Source organism: Leuresthes tenuis, unplaced genomic scaffold (genome assembly GCF_036924035.1).
Source record: "Leuresthes tenuis unplaced genomic scaffold, fLeuTen1.0.hap1 SCAF_17, whole genome shotgun sequence".
NCBI classification, from domain to species: domain Eukaryota; kingdom Metazoa; phylum Chordata; class Actinopteri; order Atheriniformes; family Atherinopsidae; genus Leuresthes; species Leuresthes tenuis.
Window position 1 is genome coordinate 25,437,455 of NW_027325371.1, and position 12,112 is coordinate 25,449,566.

The 12,112-nt window shown below is 44.7% G+C and overlaps 2 non-coding genes across 2 annotated transcripts; both read right to left on the reverse strand.

Moving 5' to 3' along the window:
• Window positions 1-6,202: 6,202 nt before the first annotated feature.
• Window positions 6,203-6,386, reverse strand: LOC140274095 (U2 spliceosomal RNA). Its single transcript, XR_011908086.1, has one exon. It is a non-coding gene; the product is annotated as a U2 spliceosomal RNA (small nuclear RNA).
• A 308-nt stretch (window positions 6,387-6,694) lies between these two features.
• On the reverse strand, window positions 6,695-6,808 carry LOC140274138 (U5 spliceosomal RNA). The gene has a single exon (XR_011908118.1). It is a non-coding gene; the product is annotated as a U5 spliceosomal RNA (small nuclear RNA).
• Between the last annotated feature and the right edge of the window lie 5,304 nt (window positions 6,809-12,112).

A 12,112-nucleotide genomic window follows, 5' to 3' on the forward strand; every position in this document is an offset into this window, starting at 1 on the left:
AGTCGGGTATTTTAACCTTTTCTTACCCGCTTTTTACCAACTATGGTTGGACATTCACACCTTCTTACAGCAGAACACCTCCGCTCCCTGTTTTGATTATGTATGGTTTGACATTCGCACCTTCTCTCACCCGCCTTTTACTATGGTCGGCCATTCACAGCTTCCTCTCCACCATACTTGTATGGTGGGATATTCACACCCACTTGCATCCGAAGACCTCCGCCCCCACTTTTGTTGATATTTAGTCGGTCATTCGCACCTTACCCGCTTTTGGCAAACTATGGCCTTCTTGCAGCCAAACACCTCTGATCTCGCTTTTGATGATGTAAGGTTGGGCATTCAGACCTTGCTTCACCTGCTTTTCACCAAATATAGTCGGACATTCACACCCACTTGCATCCGAAGACCTCCGCCCCAAATTTTGTTGATATTTAGTCGGACATTCGCACCTTACCCGCTTTTGGCAAACTATGGCCTTCTTGCAGCCAAACACCTCTGATCTCGCTTTTGATGATGTAAGGTTGGGCATTCAGACCTTGCTTCACCTGCTTTTCACCAAATATAGTCGGACATTCACACCTTCTTGCAGCCGAACACTTCCGCTCCACCTTTTAGTGTTCTATCACACCTTTTTCTTCACCGCATTTTATACATTATGGTTGGAAATTTTCAACCACTCTCATCCGAAGACTTCTCCTCCCGCTTTTGTTAATATATTTCAACTTTAGTTGGACATTCAAACCTTCTTGCAGCTGAACCACCTCCGCTCCCTGTTTTGATCATATATGGTCTGGCAATACTACCTTTTCTTACCCGTTTGTGAGTAATTATGGCTGGACATTCACACCTACTTGCAGCCGAACACAACCTCTCTCGCTTTTGATGATGTATGGACCGGCATTCTTACCTTTTCTAACACATTTTTCAGCAATTATGGTCGGAGATTCACACCTACTCACAGCCGAACAACTCCGCTCCCGCATTTGATGGTGTATAGTCGGGCATTCTCACCCTTTCTCATCAGCTTTTTGCAAATTATGATCTGACATTCACACCTACTTGCAGTCGAACAGCTCTGCTCCCGCTTTTGATTATGTATGGTTGGATATTCGAACCTTTTCTTAACTGCTTTTTACAAACTTTGGTCGGACGTTCACACCTTCTTGTAGCCGAACACATGCACTCCTGCTTTTGATGATGTATGGTTGGGCATTCGCACCTTTTTTTTACCCATTTTTCAGGTATTATGGGCGGACATTCACACCTTCTTGCAGCTGAACACCTCCTCTCCCACTTATGATCATGTGTGGTTTGATTTTCGAAAATTTTCTTTCATGTTTTCTAGCAATTATTGATGGACATTTAGACCTTCTTGCAGCTGAACACCACCTCTCCCGATTTTGATTATGTATGGACCGGCATTTTTACCTTTTCTAACACATTTTTCAGCAATTATGGTTGGAGATTCACACCTACTCACAGCCGAACAACTCCGCTACCGCATTTGATGGTGTATAGTCGGGCATTCTCACCCTTTCTCATCAGCTTTTTGCAAATTATGATCTGACATTCACACCTACTTCCAGTCGAACAGCTCTGCTCCTGCTTTTGATTATGTTTGGTTAGATATTCGAACCTTTTCTTAACTGCTTTTTACAAACTTTGGTCGGACGTTCACAATATCTTGCAGCCGAACACCTCCGCTTCCGCTTTTGATGGTGTATATTCGGGCATACGAACCTTTTCTTACCCGCTTTTTACAAACCAAGGTCGGACTTTCACACCTTCTCTTAGCTGAACAACTCCGCTCCCTCTTTTGATTGTGTACAGTCGGGTAATTTAACCTTTTCTTACCCGCTTTTTACCATCTATGGTCGGACATTCACACCGTCTTACAGCGGAACACCTCCGCTCCCTCTTTTGATGATGTATGGTTAGGCATTCGCACCTTTTCTTACCCATTTTTCAGTAATTATGGGTAGACATTCACACCTTCTTGCAGCTGAACACCTCCTCTCCCGCTTATGATCATGTGCAGTTTGATATTCGAAAATTTTCTTTCATGTTTTCTAGCAATTATTGATGGACATTCAGACCGTCTTGCAGCTGAACACCTCCGCTCCCACTTTTGATGGTGTATAGTCGGGCTTTCGAGCCTTTTCTTCCCCGGTTTTTACAAATTATGGTTGGACATTCAGACCTTCTTGCAGCCGAAAACCTCCACTCCCTCTTTTGATCATACATTGTCGGGCATTCGCACCTTTTCTTACCCGCTTTTTACAAACCATGGTCGGACTTTCACACCTTTTAGTAGCCGAACAACTCCGCTCCTGCTATTGATTGTGTACAGTCGGGTATTTTAACCTTTTCTTACCCGCTTTTTACCAACTATGGTTGGACATTCACACCTTCTTACAGCAGAACACCTCCGCTCCCTGTTTTGATTATGTATGGTTTGACATTCGCACCTTCTCTCACCCGCCTTTTACTATGGTCGGCCATTCACAGCTTCCTCTCCACCATACTTGTATGGTGGGATATTCACACCCACTTGCATCCGAAGACCTCCGCCCCCACTTTTGTTGATATTTAGTCGGTCATTCGCACCTTACCCGCTTTTGGCAAACTATGGCCTTCTTGCAGCCAAACACCTCTGATCTCGTTTTTGATGATGTAAGGTTGGGCATTCAGACCTTGCTTCACCTGCTTTTCACCAAATATAGTCGGACATTCACACCCACTTGCATCCGAAGACCTCCGCCCCAAATTTTGTTGATATTTAGTCGGACATTCGCACCTTACCCGCTTTTGGCAAACTATGGCCTTCTTGCATCCAAACACCTCTGATCTCGCTTTTGATGATGTAAGGTTGGGCATTCAGACCTTGCTTCACCTGTTTTTCACCAAATATAGTCGGACATTCACACCTTCTTGCAGCCGAACACTTCCGCTTTTAGTGTTCTATGAGGCATTCACATATTTTTTTTCACCGTATTTTATAGATTATGGTTGGAAATTCTCACCCACTCTCATCCGAAGACCTCTCCTCCCGCTTTTGTTAATATATAGTCGGGCATTCGAACCTTTTCTTACCCGCTTTTTACAAATTATAGTCGAACATTCACTCCTACTTGCAGCTGAATACTTCTGCTCCACCTTTTAGGTATGTATGGTTGGCATTTGCACCTCTTTTTATACTGATTGCTGAAGATTAAGTTGTTCTTTCTCAAACTACAATTTTTTTTTAATTGTTGAAACTTGATTTGAAGTGGATAAATAAGGAGGACAAACAGTTTTAAGTCAGGCTGATAGAAGGAATTAATTTTATAGCAAAATCTGTATTTCGTCATATGTCGAGAGATGCTTATTTCTGAAGAAGTTCTTTCTCATTCTACAAAGTACAACGTTGTTTATCGTTGAAACTTGATTAGACATGAATAAATATGAAGGACAAAGCAGTCTTAACTTGGTTTGAGTTAATGAATTCTTTTTATAGGAGAATCCGAATTCGTGCATAACTCATAAAATAGAGCTTATTTTCGGATTCCTGAAGAATGAGTCTGGTTCTTTCTCATAATACAAAGTTTGTTGTTTATTGTTGAAACTTCATCAGAAGTGAGGAAATAAATGAATGCCTATCAACAAATGTGGGATCTAAACTCTAGTGCTTCCTCTAAAATAATTTCCTTTCTCAATTTAGAAATGTGTGTGTGTAAGTCACAACACCCGTGACACCAAAACGGCTTTCTTTTCTCTACACTCTGCACTATGAGCACACACACCAAATCAGAAAGGCTTTTTTCTCTCTTTTCTACATTATGGACTGTGGGGACACAAAACCGCTCTCTCTCTTTTTTTTTTTTTATCGTGTGCCAGGGCGTTGTCTCACGTATTAGATTATGCTTAAGATACGAATGGGTTTATCAGTCACATCAGAATCCATACATACTGATCCTCCCGTAATAAAATGGTCGGATCTTATCAAACACACTTTGTTTCTTGTGACAATCAAGTCAGCGAAACAGCGTATACACGTCAAGACACTGAATCAAGTTTGCCACAAGAACTCATAAGTTTGGCAGTATTGCTCTGCCGTCAGCAATCATACACCCATTTTATTTTCGTGAGACATGTGCAAACACCTGTTCATCTACTGTTCTATCACTATGAATTAGTGATCTATTATCAATAAAGATACTTCTACAACTACTATCAAAGTATGTCCGGACTTCTTATGTTGTCAGTTGCTATATATGAATAAGTGGGTAGCTACTGACAAGCATTAAGCATGTCACACAGCCCAAACATATAACATTTCAGGACACACCACACAGTTAACAACCACAGTGAAGTGTCAAAGCCCAAACATGTAATGAAAAAATGAAAGGTATGACCTTTTAGAAGATATACAGCTTTACATGCTAGGGCAAGTACCTTTAGTTGTAGGAGGGGATTTTAACTGTATCTTGAGCAGGAAAGATAGAAAAAGAGCAGGGGTAGATTTTAAAGTGGATAAGACTTCGATTTTACTTCAGGGCATATGCAGGGATTTTAAGCTTACTGACTGTTTTAAAACCATGCATCCCAGAGAGGAGGGCTTCACCTGGTTTAGTCATGATGGCACCAGAGCCTCTCGCATTGATTATTTCTTTACTAGAGATTGCCCACCCACTGATGTTAGATTAACCCCTGTTTTCTTTTCAGACCACCTTATGCTCTCCTGCACCCTTTCACCCCCTTCTGGTGTGACGGTAGGAAGTGGTCTGTGGAAACTCAACTGTTCCCTGTTGGAGGATGAAATCATAGTCAGTCAGTACAGGGAATGTTATAAAGAGTGGCAGACCCTTCAAGACCTCTACGAAACACATGCACAATGGTGGGAAATGGTGAAGGAAACGACCCAGACTTTTTTTAAACAGCAAGGTAAACGTAAAAAAAGGAAAGAGAATAGATGTATGATGGGACTACATAAACGCTTACAGCGCTACTTTAAACTAAATCAGTGTGGCATAGACTTTAAAGAAGAAATCAAAGATGTCAAAAAGGAAATGTCAGTTTTAGCAGAAATAAAGAGTAAAGGAATTTTTGTAAGAAGCAGGGAGCAGGAAATTGAGGAAGGTGAAAAAGAAAGAAAGTTATAAATAAAAAGGAGTGTGTTCAAAATCTAAAAAGAGAAGATGGGTTTTTAACAAAATCCACACAAGAGATGATTGAAACTGTACATACCTTTTATAGTAACATGTACAAAGAGAAACCAGTGCACTTGGAAACATCGGCAGAAATCTTAAAATTCGTTGACAAAACCGTAAAAGAGAATGCACACTTGACACAGAATTTTACTGCTTTAGAGTTAAAAAAATGCCTAACAGGTTTTAAGAGAAGTCGAGCTCCGGGTTTAGACGGGCTTCCTGCAGAATTCTATCTGACCTATTGGGACCTTTTATCATCAGACATTTTAGATGTTTTTAAAGATTTTGAAAAACTCGACCGACTGCCTGACAGTTTTAGAGTGGGAATAGTGACTCTACTTTATAAAAAAAATGATAAGACTGACCTAAAGAATTGGAGGCCCATCACACTTTTAAACTTTGACTGTAAACATTTTAGCAAGGTTTTAGCGACACGGATGTCCTCTGTTTTAGAGGAGGTAATTCACCCAGACCAAGCTTGTGCCATCTCAGGGAGACAACTCACCGACAGCCTCGTACTGATTCGAGACATCATTGATTACGCTAGAGACAGAAACACCCGGCTTGTCATCTTAAATTTAGACTTTGAAAAAGCATTTGATCGGGTCTCGCATCAATATCTCTTTCAGGTGTTGCAGCCATCGAAAAGGGCCCGATTGTTCCTACTTGGTGAGCTTTGCTTGGTTGAGACGCTTGCCCCCCCCCCTGCTCCTCGGCTGACCAAGTAGAAACAATCTATTCGATGGCTGCCTTGTCTTTTACTCTGTGCAAAAGACAAGGCAGCCACAAACACCACGGGAACACCGTATTGAGGCTTTGTTCTGACCACTCATTCGGTGTCGCGTTTCTTTCAAGCAATTCTCCCGGTTAGCCCGCACTCGGCTCGCTCCCAGAGCCGTGTTAAAGTCCACTTCGCATTCACTCTCTTTTCTCAGCAGATTAAAAGAAAGTTTCATCTTGGGCTCCCTGAAACTTCCATCCTGCACCGCTGTTTGCTTTTTCACAAGAGCAGAGGAGAGCGCACCGTTCCCAGCGGCACTGCAGTACCGGGTCGAGGCTTGGAGTGAACGGAGCAAGCTTCGTTTTCAACTCCTATTCTTAAAAATCCATTTAATATGTTGTCCTCGTATAGAGGACATATTAAACTGATAAGAACAGATACTACACTTGATCTTAGCCAAAAGGCCGAGAAGCGATAACTGTCCACTGTTTCAGGTCCGAGGGTCCTTGCTGGCACAATGCGCACTTGTAGCAGTGTTCTTTTTATGGCCATAGGTGGCCAGAGTGTCACGTTGCACCTCCGCCCACCCGCTGCACTGAGCACTCTTCAGCCCTTTTAAATGGTATAACTTTGCACTCCCGCATGCTCCAGCAAGCACCATTCAAGCAACAACTTTGCACTCCAGCTTCGAACATCGGCACAGTCGCAACAAGTAAGGCGACTCTACTCAGAGAAGTCACTCTGCAAAGTAGCAAGATTTATTTTGCACAGACAGAAAGGGCTTCACCCGCAAAGGTAAAGCCTGCCAATAATAGAAACAACTCATTAGTGCTGCTCTCCACGGAAGTCTTTAGTAAAAGGCGAAAGACTTGTATGTTATGAAGAGAAACCAGAGTACGATTATCCGTCACTGCGGGAGCAGGGCATCAGGCGTGGTGAGCTTTGCTTGGTTGAGACGCTTGGTTGAGTCGATGGCTGCCTTGTCTTTTACTCTATGCAAAAGACAAGGCAGCAACAAAAACACCACGAGAATCCCGTATTGAGGCTTTGTTCTGACCGCTCATTCAGTGTCGCGTTTCTTTCAAGCAATTCTTCCGGTTAGCCCACACTCGGCTCGCTCCCATAGCCGTGTTAAAGTCTACTTCGCATTCACTCTCTTTTCTCTCTTGGGATTGGGATTGGGATTTTATCTATAAAATGAATTCCTTCACTCAAACTATGTTAAAACTGCTTTGTCGTTCATATTTACCATGTCTAGAAAGATTTAAACAAAAAAAACAACGTTGTACTTTGCAGTAAAAGAAAGAGCAAATCTAAAGTTTCAGGAATCCGAGAATAAGCTTACTTTCATGAGTACTTCACGATTTCGGATTTTGCTATAAAATGAATTCCTTCACTCAAACTAAATTAAAACTGCTAAACCGCTAATCTGTTACATGTAAGGCAGATGTCAAATTCACCGAAATAGGATCTAAGGGTATTCGGCCAATCGAGCTGTAGCAGCTTCGGTAAAAGAGTATAAGTTGAAGAGTTTGTGAATAAAGGTGTGCGCACACATAGTGAACTGTAGGAAAATAGGCAGGGAGCAATGCCGGCTGGGGTATATGTTCTTGTATGTTGTCTGACTGTTTGATTTGAATGTGTTGTGTAAGTGTCCTGTTGAATGTTTGGGCTTTGACACTTCACTGTGGTTGTTAACTGTGTGGTGTGTCCTGAAATGTTATATGTTTGGGCTGTGTGACATGCTTAATGCTTGTCAGTAGCTACCCACTTATTCATATATAGCAACTGACAACATAAGAAGTCTGGACATACTTTGATAGTAGTTGTAGAAGTATCCTTATTGATAATAGATAAACTAATTCATAGTGATAGAACAGTAGATGAACAGGTGCCTGCACGTCTCACGAAAATAAAATGGGTGTATGATTGCTGACGGCAGAGCAATACTGCCAAACTTATGAGTGCTTGTGGCAAACTTGATTCAGTGTCTTGACGTGTATACGCTGTTTCGCTGTCTTGATTGTCACAAGAAACAAAGTGTGTTTGATAAGATCCGACCATTTTATTACGGGAGGATCAGTATGTATGGATTCTGATGTGACTGATAAACCCATTCGTATCTTAAGCATGATCTAATACGTGAGACAACGCCCTGGCACACAATCAAAAAAAAAAAGAGAGAGCGGTTTTGTGTCCCCACAGTCCATAATGTAGAAAAGAGAGAAAAAAGCCTTTCTGATTTGGTGTGTGTGCTCATAGTGCAGAGTGTAGAGAAAAGAGAGAAAAGAAAGCCGTTTTGGTGTCACGGGTGTTGTGACTTACACACACACATTTCTGAATTGAGAAAAGAAATTATTTTAGAGGAAGCAGTAGAGTTTAGATCCCACATTTGTTGATAGGCATTCATTTATTTCTTCACTTCTGATGAAGTTTCAACAATAAACAACAAACTTTGTATTATGAGAAAGAACCAGACTCATTCTTCAGGAATTCGAAAATAAGCACGAATTCGGATTCTCCTATAAAACGAATTAATTAACTCAAACCAAGTTAAGACTGCTTTGTCCTTCATATTTATTCATGTCTAATCAAGTTTCAACGATAAACAACGTTGTACTTTGTAGAATGAGAAAGAACTTCTTCAGCAATAAGCATCTCTCGACATATGACGAAATACAGATTTTGCTATAAAATTAATTTCTTCTATCAGCGTGACTTAAAACTGTTTGTCCTCCTTATTTATCCACTTCAAATCAAGTTTCAACAATTAAAAAAAAATTGTAGTTTGAGAAAGAACAACTTAATCTTCAGCAATCAGTATAAAAAGAGGGCAACAAAAGGTGCAAATGCCAACCATACATCACTAAAAGGTGGAGCGGAAGTATTCAGCGTCAAGTAGGTGTGAATGTTCGACCAAAATTTGTAAAAAGTGGGTAAGAAAAGGTTCGAATGCCCGACTAAATATTAACAAAAGCGGGAGGAGAGGTCTTCGGATGAGAGTGGGTGAGAATTTCCTACCATACAAGTATGGTGGAGAGGAAGCTGTGATTGGCCGACAATAGTAAAAAGCAGGTGAGAAAAGGTGCGAATGTCAAAACATACATGATCAAAACAGGGAGCGGAGGTGTTTGGCTGCAACAAGGTGTGAATGTCTACCCATAATTAATGAAAAACGGGCAACAAGTAGGTTCGAAATTCCAACCATACATCATCAAAAGCAGGAGTGGATGTGTTCGGCTTCAAGAAGGTATGAATGTCCATCAATAATTGCTATAAAACATGAAAGAAAATTTTCGAATATCAAACCGCACATAATCGTAAGCGGGAGAGGAGGTGTTCCGCTGCAAGAAGGTGTGAATATCCACCCATAATTACTGAAAAATGGGTAAGAAAAGGTGCGAATGCCCAACCATACATCATCAAAAGCAGGAGTGGATGTGTTCGGCTACAAGAAGGTTTGAATGTCCGACCATAGTTTGTAAAAAGCGGGTAAGAACAGGTTTGTATGCCCGACTGTACACAATCAAAAGAGGGAGCGGAGTTGTTCAGCTACAAGAAGGTGTGAAAGTCCGACCATGGTTTGTAAAAAGCGGGTAAGAACAGGTTCGTATGCCCGAATATACACCATCAAATGCGGGAGCGGAGGTGTTCGGCTGTGAGTAGGTGTGAATCTCCAACCATAATTGCTGAAAAATGTGTTAGAAAAGGTAAGAATGCCGGTCCATACATCATCAAAAGCGGGAGAAGTGGTGTTCGGCTGCAAGTAGGTGTGAATGTCCAGCCATAATTACTCACAAATGGGCCAGGACGAAAGCCACACTGCATCTCCTGAATCCGAGGCTCGATTATCCGACGGATCCTCCTCTCCAATACCCCCGAATAGACCTTACCAGGGAGGCTGAGGAGTGTGATACCCCTATAGTTGGAACACACCCTCCGGTCCCCCTTTTTAAAGAGGGGGACCACCACCCCAATCTGCCAGTCCAGAGGCACTGTCCCCGATGTCCACGCGATGCTGCAGAGGCGTGTCAGCCAAGACAGCCCTACAACATCCAGAGCCTTGAGAAACTCAGGACGGACCTCATCCACCCCCGGGGCCTTGCCACCGAGGAGCTTTTTGACCACCTCGGCAACCTCAGCCCCAGAAATGGGAGGCCCCGTCTCCGAGCTCTCCGACTCTGCCTCTTCCGAGCACGTGTTGGTAGGATTGAGGAGTTCCTCGAAGTACTCCCCCCACCGACTCACAACATCCCTAGTTGAGGTCAGCAAAGCCTCGTCCCCACTGTAAACAGTGTTGACTGTGAGCCGCTTCCCCCCCCTGAGACGCCGGATGGTGGACCAGAATCTCTTCGAGGCCGTCCGGAAATCGTTCTCCATGGTCTCACCGAACTCCTCCCAGGCCCGAGTTTTTGCCTCAGCAACCGCCGAAGCCGCAGCCCGTCTGGCCTGTCAGTACCTATCAGCTGCTTCCAGGGTCCCACTGGCCAAAAAGGGCCGATAGGACTCCTTCTTCAGCTTGACGGCTTCCCTCACCACTGGTGTCCACCAGCAGGTTCGAGGGTTGCCGCCACGACAGGCACCGACCACCTTACGGCCACAACTCCGATCAGCTGCCTCGGCAATGGAGTCACGGAACATGGCCCATTCGGACTCAATGTCCCCCACCTCCCCCGGGATATGGTTGAAGCTCTGCCGGAGGTGGGAGTTAAAGCTCCTTCTGACGGGGGATTCTGACAAACGCTCCCAGCAGACCCTCACAATACGTTTGGGCCTGCCAGGTCTGATCGGCATCCTCCCCCACCAGCGGAGCCAACTCACCACCAGGTGGTGATCAGTTGACAGCTCCGCCCCTCTCTTCACCCGAGTGTCCAGGACATACGGCCGCAAGTCCGATGATACAACCACAAAGTCGATCATCGAACTGCGGCCAAGGGTGTCCTCGTGCCAAGTGCACATATGGACACCCTTATGTCTGAACATGGTGTTCGTTATAGACAGTCCATGACCAGCACAGAAGTCCAACAACATAACACCACTCTGGTTCAGATCGGGGGGGCCGTTCCTCCCAATCACACCCCTCCAGGTCTCACTGTCATTGCCCACGTGAGCATTGAAGTCCCCCAGCAGAACGAGGGAGTCTCCGGTAGGAGCATTCTCCAGTGCCTCCCCCAGAGACTCCAAAAAGGGTGGGTACTCTGAACTGCTGTTTGGCGCATAGGCACAAACAAGTCAGGACTCGTCCCCCCACCCGAAGGCGGAGGGAGGCTACCCTCTCGTTCACTGGGGTAAACCCCAATGTACTGGCACACAGCCGGCAATAAGTATGCCCACACCTGCTCTGCGCCTCTCACCACGGGCAACTCCAGAGTGGAAGAGAGTCCAACCCCTCTCAAGAGGACTGGTTCCAGAGCCCAAGCCGTGCGTCGAGGTGAGTCCGACTATATCTAGCCGGAACCGCTCAGCCTCGCGCACCAGCTCCGGCTCCTTCCCCAACAGAGAGGTGACATTCCACGTCCCAAGAGCTAGCTTCAGTAGCCGAGGATCAGACCGCCAAGGCCTGTGCCTTCGGCCGCTACCCAGCTCACATCGCACCCGACCCCCTTAGCCCCTCCCACGGGTGGTGAGCCCGTCGGAAGGGGGACCCACGTCATCATTTCGGGCTATGCCCGACCGAGCCCCATGGGCACAGACCCGGCCACCAGGCGCCCGCTGCCGGGCCCCACCCCCGGGCCTGGCTCCGGGGGGAGGCCCCGGTGTCCCATATCCGGGCAAGGGATCACGAGGTCCAAATTTTTTGTTCATCATAAGGGGTCTTTTGAGCTGTTCTTTGTCTGGTCCCTCATCTAGGATCTGTTTGCCTTGGGTGACCCTACCAGGGGCTTAAAGCCCCGGGCAACATAGCTCCCAGACTCATTGGGGCACGCAAACTCCCCCACCACGATAAGGTGACAGCTCAGGAGGGAGAATCCCGACTATACACCATCAAATGCGGTAGCGGAGATGTTCGGCTGTGAGTAGGTGTGATTCTCCAACCATAATTGCTGAAAAATGTGTTAGAAAAGGTAAGAATGCCGGTCCATACATCATCAAAAGCGGGAAAGGTGGTGTTCGGCTGCAAGTAGGTGTGAATGTCCATCAATAATTGCTTTAAAACATGAAAGAAAATTTTCGAATATCAAACCTTACATGATCATTAGCG